Consider the following 8,755-nt stretch of genomic DNA (forward strand, 5'->3'; position numbering starts at 1 on the left):
TTCACGATCGAGCTCCATAAGATATGGTATATCTAAATTGGAATGATCGAAGTCAATTGGTACTTGATTTGATCAATGATGAATCATAAAGAATTTTCCTATAATTTCTAAAACAAAATGCTCAACTACCACCAAACTAAACCAAATTCGTCAAAGCTATTGAAAAATAATTTAAGAATACCTTTTCAATTATATATATGTAAAGTGTTGCTAAACTCAGTGGGAGCTTAGTGTTTGTTATTCGACAAACTAAGGCCCAAGTATAGATATGTTTCATTGTAATTATTCAAATAAGACACAAAGGTATTAATTCTACCACAAATTTTTGAGAACATAACGTTTGTTTGCTCGAAATAGTGTCATTTTGGGGATTCGTTTCCAAAATGACAAGTGGGAGAAAATAGACCTCGGAAGTCTTCGAGGTGAACAAAAAACATAAACGGACATTTCGGAGGCCTTTTAGAAGTTCTTTAGAAATTCCGAACGCTTATTCTTTAAGAACTTTAGAAGTGGCTTTAAAGAATAGAAATCTCTTAAAGGACTTTACAAGTGCTTCAAGGAGAACAAAATATTCAAAGGACTCTCAAGTGTCTGTTGATATTCTATTGTTTGATTTTCTATACCCATGTAGGCATAGAATTAAGGTCACTGAAACTATGAGATTCTTTTATTAGATAGTGAAGAATCCTACAACTTGCAGTCAAACTATTATCAAGAATGGTAATGAGTTTGTGACTTGTAAAAAATCTATGACGAAATATAGATTCCCTAAAATGGTTAGAGGCACTAGTAGAAAAAATGTCATTTGCAGCGAGCATAAAAGGGGCTTTTTGCAGCGTTTTTGAGCGCTGCAATTGTGATGGCTGTAAATAGTGGGCTTTTATTCGCAGCGAACTAAAACGCTGCAAAAAGCCATTAAATACAGCGCATGGTGTTTCACACGCGCTACAAAAAGTCCATTTTTCGCATCCCTTTGCAGTTCGCAAGCGCTGCAAAAAGAAGTTTCAAAGCCACATATCTGAAACTATTCGCAGCATTCACTTAACAGTACACGCTGCAAATAGTACATTTATTTTACAAAAAAAAAAAATCAGATGAACAATCCATTGCCAAAATAATCCCTAGTGAAACAACCAAATGCAATACACCCACCACCTGATTATAGCAATAAACACCAAGCCACCATCACATTCTAAGCCAAACCAACAATTGATATTCAATCAATCTACATATTACATCAACATTCCTATCCTAATTAAAACAATCAGATGAACAATAAAAAAATGGCAACCAATGAAATGAAAGCCAGGAGAGACATGCTTATGGCTGTTGCTGATGAATCTGTGAAAATGTTGTCTGCTCCCTCCCGCATTCTGTTTGTAATAGGAATCGCCGAGAAGCGGATGACAGTAAAAAGTATGTTGTTATCTGCAAATACACACGTGTCTCAGATTTCAGTTTAGGTTCTACGGATCAAGAAATTTCCTGCTAAAATGTATCCAGATCATTGAACTAGTAAGTAATGATTCCATTGAAAAACTTAGTTAACTAATTTAAGCAAAGTTGACCATCAAAAGAGCAAGTTGGCTGAAAGTGGCTTGATTAACACAATCGACATTACAGTCAGGCAAAGAAATGAAAACCATTATACATAGAAGTCAATTTGTTTTTGTGAAACAGGTTTCAGGTTCCAACATTCTGATATCCTCGGTACTTTCCTAACTAATGGAAGAACACAAAATTGCCAGTTCCTTGTAAAAATCTAGTCAGCTAAAAAATGCTACTCAAGTCCTTTCAACAGCAGAAACCTACAACAAACTAATTGACAGGATCAGCAAATGCTTTGAAATACCTGAATCAAATTATCGAGGTGCAGCGTACGCTTGCTGGGATGCATCATACGGTGGATAACCAGGTTGAGGCTGGGGAGATAAGGTTTTTCCATAAGCACCAGGTGCACCAGTAGGAGCAGTAGCATATCCACCAGATTGAGGAGCCACTGCCGACTGGTCATAACCAGGTTGTGTTGGAGCTGGCTGAGCATAGCCTTGTTGTGTCCCAGCAGGTGCAGCACTATAAGCTTGTTGTCCAGCCGCTGCATCGTAAGCTGATGGATCTACTTGACCCTGATACCCATAAGTTGCAGCGCTAGCAGTAGCAGTAGCAGTAGCTTGGTTATTATTATTAGAGAATTGTGACGGTCTCCGCATCTAGGGAAATTGAGAGAAAAGGATTAGTAGTTTACAAGTTCATAAAAGCAATGATATGACTGATTAATATATAGACAATGATAAAAGCAAGTTTCTGTTATTGCTAATTTAGTTTCTGAATCTTTTTGCAGGAAACATTCAAAAGCATAATGGAAAGTAAGAAACAATATTTTAACCGAAAGATTAACACTAAAACCCCCAAAATGGCATAATTCAATCAGTAATCACAATGTATAACCCAATAATTTACATGATTCACATTATTAAAGCCTTAGAAGTTAAAACAACACACATTAACACTAAAAACCCTAAAAGTGCAGAATTCGATTATCATGAAAACCACCCACAATTCCACAAATCACAATTCGATAAAAAACAATAAGTATAATTCTTGAAAGAATCATTTACCCATTCGATCTTTGAAAGAATCATTTACCCGACATTGGAGTACCTTAAAGATAGAATTAAGATGTAGTGATCAAGAAGTACCTTAAATTATGTAAAATGGAGCAGTGCACGTTTAAGTTGTACGAAAAAGGTATCAAATTTTAATAGCGTCCAAGTTGTAATAATAATATATCTCCTGATTTCCCCCTCCCCCCTAGAGTTATTATCTTCTTGAACTATGGCTCAACACTAAGCAGCTAGAAGAAGCTCTTCCTTATCATATACAAGTATGAATTATAATTCATGCATACAATCAAAAGAAAAATTTATCAAAGAAAGACAAATTTATCAAAGAAATTATACCAACAGATGATTTCCAGAACTTGAGCAGCAAAACAGTGATAACTTCAAGTGTCGTGCTCGTCAAATCATGGAGCAGTATCTTTGATATTATACCTGAAACGGTAGAATAATAGTGAAAGTCAGACTCCATTTGCATATTTACATAAAGTCCTATCCTTGATATAAAGATGATCCATACGACTAATGCTAGTGAGATACCAATATCCATTCTCTGGAGTTGCTTACTTATTCTAGTCTGTGCTAAAGAACATGAAAACTTATCTCAACGTCTGAAATCTAGATATACTTAAGCTTCTCATGTCTGCAGTCTGCACCTTAACCCACCCCCACCCACAAAAGGAAAAGGGGAAGAGAAAACTACATTATTACAGACACCACAACATTATTACTGTCAATCTTTTTTGTCAAAGTATCATCTAGTGTCAGACAATCCGACATGAGTAATTAAGGTAAAAAAAGGGTCCGGACACTGTATTTACATCCATTACTCGCAAATAGCATAATTCACAATTGGAAAAAACAATCATATTCAAGAACAAGAAATAATAATAAGAACAGATAGAAAAACAGTGGTGAGTTCAATAAAGGAAGTTTGACTAACCGGAAAAGAGGAGCAAATCTCAGACAGAGCAACACCAACAAACCCAGTAAAAAAAGAAACAACAACCCAACCCCAAACAAGACTACCAGTTGGACAATAATAAGGAGATGAACAGGGAACCAAAGAACCAAAACTTTGAGAACGAAACAACCTAATTACACGGGATAAATTAGATAACAATTGCATAGGGAGAAATGAGATCCGAATTGCAAAGGATTAAAATATACAGAAATAAACCAAAAAAATCGAGTGAATAACAAAAATCTCGAATCAATTTGGCCCCAGATTAATCGACCCAAATAACGTTATAAAAAACAACAAACTAACCCTAAAATAACATGAATCGGTCAATCAAAGTTTTATTTAAGTACCAAATCAAACGAAGAACAATAAATCACACACAAAATAATCATATCACCCAAATACCATAAATCAAACAATATTCGAATAAAAAAGAGATAATTTGAACCCCTACCGTGAAGTCAAAGACGGAGATTGAAGCTAGCAGAGCGCAAAGAAGTATAGCGTCCTCCCTCTCTTCATCTCTCTCCTGGTTGAATACTTGACGCAAAATCGAAAGATTTTGAGGTATCCTTGATGCGTGAACTCAGATTTAGAGGAATGAAGTATGAATGAGATTTACACCAATGATCCGTGAAGCACCTGCAGTTTTAGCACCCTCTGCAACCTGTTGATGTAGTGTGCAATTAGATCATCAATAAAAGAGAATAAAATTCACTTAAATTAACATAAATAGGTTCACTGGAAACTTACAGCAAGGCCTACAGTTCCAAGACCTTGTGAAAATGGGGATGGCCTACACCCTCTGTCCTTGTGAAGATGCTGCTGCAGCTTTGAACTGGCCTAAATCAGTTTGTAAAGAGAGAAGATTTAAAATATTTGACCTGGGAGTTGGTGCACTTTCAGGGGTATCAAACTCTGAAGTACCTGTAGTACAAAGTGTTTACGCTAGCATGAAAGGACTCATTCAAATTCACAACCCCAGTGTGGTAATTGTTGTTAATGATATTGATTCTGATGTGAAAAAGGCTTTGAAAATGGCGTCTGAGACCGTTAAAAACGGTTCTATGGTTTTGTTCTACCTAGAGTATCGGTGCCCAAGGTCCTTTGGATGGCTGATTTAAGATTTTAAGATCTACTGCTTTGCCAAGTAAGTCATTTCCTATTAAGTTTCTAATTCTTTAAATTAAGTTTCTAATTCTTGTATCAGATTAATGTTAAAACAGGCATGATTGTTCTTTGTCAAAATTCTGAAACAAAAGATCACTCTCTTAAGTTCAACTCTTAACCCAAGTTGTACAGTTTTTTTATACAGATTGGAACAAGATGAGAATTTCCATCAACATTATGCACATATAACTGAGAATCTGTCTTACGCTCAATTTCCTACTCTAATCTAATTATGCAGATTCAATCAATATAAATTATTCCCACATCTCTAAACTCAATTTATATGGTTGAGGGTTTGTCAATTCTCTTCTTCCCCTGATTTCCGTTCATCAATATACACCACCATGAACATGAAATGGTGCCCTGTCACCATTATTTCTGACTGCCGCTCAAAACTCACCGGAAAACACCCCCAATTGCAGCTTTGAACTTCACCAAACAAAACCCATTAAATTCTCTATCGTTTATATTGAATCTCATCTCCTCCTCTGCGCTGTTTCGTGGCCCCTGATGTGTGTTTAATCTGGTAGATTTGGGTAAATTTTTTGAACAATTTGAGACTCTCATTGCACTCAATTATTTGACAGCAAGTTAAATCATAAACATATACAAAATTCTTGCATCATGAAAAATTTCCGTAGGAAAATCAAACAACTATACATATTGTGAATTCCAAATAATCTGAACCAATTTGACTCCAAAACAATAAATTTGACTGAAACATTTAAAAAAAAACTAACCCCTAAATTACCAGATCCATTCTCTCAATTAACAGAACCCTTTACATCAAATTAACAACTAAAAAGAACAATAAATCCCCAAAAATTAAGAAATCAAATCAGCCAAACATCATAAATCATTTAAAATCGAAGAAAACGAAGAGTTTAATAATTGAAACCCTACCACAATTGACGAACTGAAGGTAGAACTTCAAGCACAATACGACGTCGACGTCCTCTCTCTCATCCGTCTCTTTATCTCTCTGTAGATCAGGGTTGAAACTTTAACACAAAATCGAAGAGTTGAACCCATTACATTATTTCAAAATAATCGAATAGCATATCAAAAAAATGAGAAAGAAAAGGGAAAAAATGGTGAGATTTAGAGATAGAAATATACTTTTGCACGTGGGGAGTTGGAAGGAACCAGATCGAAGTTCTTTTTCGAAATCCCATTGAGCGATTTGGACGAAACAAAGAGATAGAATTCTAGGGTTTGAAATGGACGGAGAGTTCTAGGGAGAGAAGGAGACTTAACAGTGTTGTTAGGTCTAGAAAAGTTACGCAGCGCGTACATCGAGAGGAGGTTGCAATTACACGCATTTTTCTTAGCGAGCACTCACTCAATGCGCTGCGACTATTTTTTTAATTTTTTTTTTCAAAAAATTGCAGCGTTTAAAGTCCAAATGCGGTGTAATAAATTCATTAAATCCTTGACCCGCGTTGACCAATGGCTTTTCGTAGCATTCACACAATGTATGAGTTGCAAAAAGGGAGTTGCAAATGACTTTTTCTCTACTAGTGAGGCCATATATAGACTTAATGTTTAATTGGTTAAAGGCCATAAAACATACTTAGTGTTTGGATGATGTAGACACCTACTTTTGTCCCCATTCCCGAAAGGGAAGGTTCGATGATGAGAACATGAATCCCCACTTGACAATGCATCTCTTATAAAATAACGAATCTCAATTCCCCTTTTCATTTTACCCGAAACCTGCTATTTATAGAAACCTGCTATTTATGGAAACCTGCTAAAAATAGTAACTGCCGTAATGGGTAGTTGTTAAAAGTGGCAAGTCATAAAAGATAGAAACCTGTCAGAATTAGGTGTTGCACTCCAACATAAATCCTAATACGATTCGAAAATAAGAGTTACGTATTAATTAAAATTCTAACGAGCCTAGAGTTCGTAACGGGCCCAGATGCATTCCATCATAAAATTAATAAGCACTAAAAGACTCGATTAAGTCTCATACACTCCGGATTCTAAGAGTCCGAATCTGACAAAGAAACGGCCCAGACCCTATTTTAAACGCCTGGCTCTGGGCGCCGAAATCTTCGGCGCCCAGCCCTGGGCGCTGAAAATACCTGGGACGTGTTCTTTCCTAATTCCTCGTGGATTAGAGTTCTACAATTCTATCTTTCCACGAACTCTTTTCTATAAATAGGGCCCTAAGTTCGACGTGAACACAACACACAATTATTATTCTGAGTATTGACTCTAAACCCCTAAGCCTAAGCCTCACGATGCGAAATTGATCACGCGTTCTGTCGCAATCGATCCAAAAATCGAACAGAACGTATCCTGTCCCGTTATTTGAGATTCGTTAAATAAAAGGAGAAATAGCAAAGTCAAAGTGGTTAGTTTTCTGAGAACCGTGGCGCACCTCTCAAGGGTGCGTCGTAATGTGCCTCTTCCGTGGTTTAATTGCTTTCCTCGCCTTTTTTATGAACTGTTAAACTAATTAAATCTGATTGTTCTATCACGCCTAATAAAGATAATATGTTGGGAAATTGGATTATCATGCTAGATCCCATAAAACAATCTAAATCAGATAATCGCGTTCGATCTAGTACTATATGTTGCATATTGTTAAAATCAACTCAGATTAGTTTAATAGTTAACGCATGTCCCTTCAATTATTTATGCTGAGCTAGTAAGGATATCCTGCCTCTTGAGTTATCGAAGAGCGAGTACTCCTCTCGGTAGTTACAGTCCCCCGAACCCTCAATCTCTACCTTGCGGGTGTATGTTGAGAGATCCCCACACCAGGGATCCCAAGGGAACCTACGGCCGTCGTGGTCAAACATAATTGCACTCCCTTTATGTCACGATAACCGGGTTTTGTCAGTTTTTCTCATTGTCGTTAAAAACTGAATGGCGACTCCTATATTACTAGTCAATTGGGTGTAAACTCACAGGAATCCAATTACACTTGATTTGACAAAAAGGAAACGTCACACCCACGAGGGACAAGGTCACGCATTAGCCTCGTGCTTTTTCGACCCCCTCACAGTGGCGACTCCACTGGGGATCGTGAAGGAAATACTCGTGCTTATAGGTAATCAAAATAGCCGAAGGGTGAAACGATCCTACCCCGCGTTTATTTCCCCATCAAGTTGGGACGACCTGAAAATCAACATATTAATGTGAACGGGCAGAACCGCATAACGAATCTTGGCTCCCTCAGGGAGTTAGGACTAAGGATACCCATCGCCAACCGGGGGGTGCATACGCTTCGAATGTTGTCCACTCCGCACTTTCGTTAGAAGTACACCCGTCCCAAACCCAATCGCTCGCCCATTAGGTCCCTCTCACTGGTGCATGCCCCCTTGGCTTACATCGTGATTGGCCTCTTGGGCGAAATTCGTCTGTTGAAGGCACTACCTCGACCGGGGCATGTGTTGGATCTGCGATAGAAGCGGTACCAAGCCAGGCGCAAATACTACCCATAGAAGCCTATCATAAACTACATGAAATATTATTATTGCCTCATGATGTAATGTTAGTTATGTGTAGCGAAATGTATGCTTGCGTGTGACAAACAATGTTAGAAAACCAACGACCTTAAAAAATTGCCCAAACATTCATAAACCAATTGGCCAAAGAGTTATACCGAAATACGTGTTCCGCAAACCCGAACGATCGCCACAAAAATAAGCGACGCTCGGGATGGCCTGTAACGAATCCCACAAACGCTGCACAACGCGTAAAGGACGTTATTAGGCAAGCACGCAAAATTAAAGTCGCAAAAACAAACAGTATACGCAAACAGAAAACGAACACCAGCCAGGGACGCATTTTCAACGCCTCTGGCTGGGCGCCAAAATTTCTCACGCCCTACGCTGGGCGCTGAAGTTGCTGCCTGGCCTTTTGGTCAGGCGCAGCAGCTTCGGTGCCCGCGCATAAAAAATACGTAGCAAAAAAAAAACTTTTCGTGAAAATTGCTGCGAGGGCGTATGAAAAGGCACTCGATTCTAAAAGCGACTAAAAAAATAAT

At 37.9% G+C, this 8,755-nt stretch overlaps 1 long non-coding RNA gene across 2 annotated transcripts; it reads right to left on the bottom strand.

The window, feature by feature from the left end:
* Positions 1–1,090: 1,090 nt before the first annotated feature.
* Positions 1,091–6,066, bottom strand: LOC110776343 (uncharacterized). 2 transcript variants are annotated; one of them, XR_008921149.1, is made up of 7 exons: positions 5,872–6,066; positions 5,656–5,753; positions 4,336–4,425; positions 4,037–4,249; positions 2,961–3,053; positions 1,853–2,210; positions 1,091–1,428 (listed from the first exon to the last, which is right to left on the bottom strand). It is a non-coding gene; the product is annotated as an uncharacterized lncRNA (long non-coding RNA). The 2 variants fall into 2 exon arrangements; XR_008921148.1 differs by having other exon boundaries at positions 5,656–5,734; positions 5,872–6,065.
* Between the last annotated feature and the right edge of the window lie 2,689 nt (positions 6,067–8,755).

The sequence above is a fragment of the Spinacia oleracea genome, chromosome 5, assembly GCF_020520425.1.
Source record: "Spinacia oleracea cultivar Varoflay chromosome 5, BTI_SOV_V1, whole genome shotgun sequence".
Taxonomy (NCBI): Eukaryota; Viridiplantae; Streptophyta; class Magnoliopsida; order Caryophyllales; family Amaranthaceae; genus Spinacia; species Spinacia oleracea.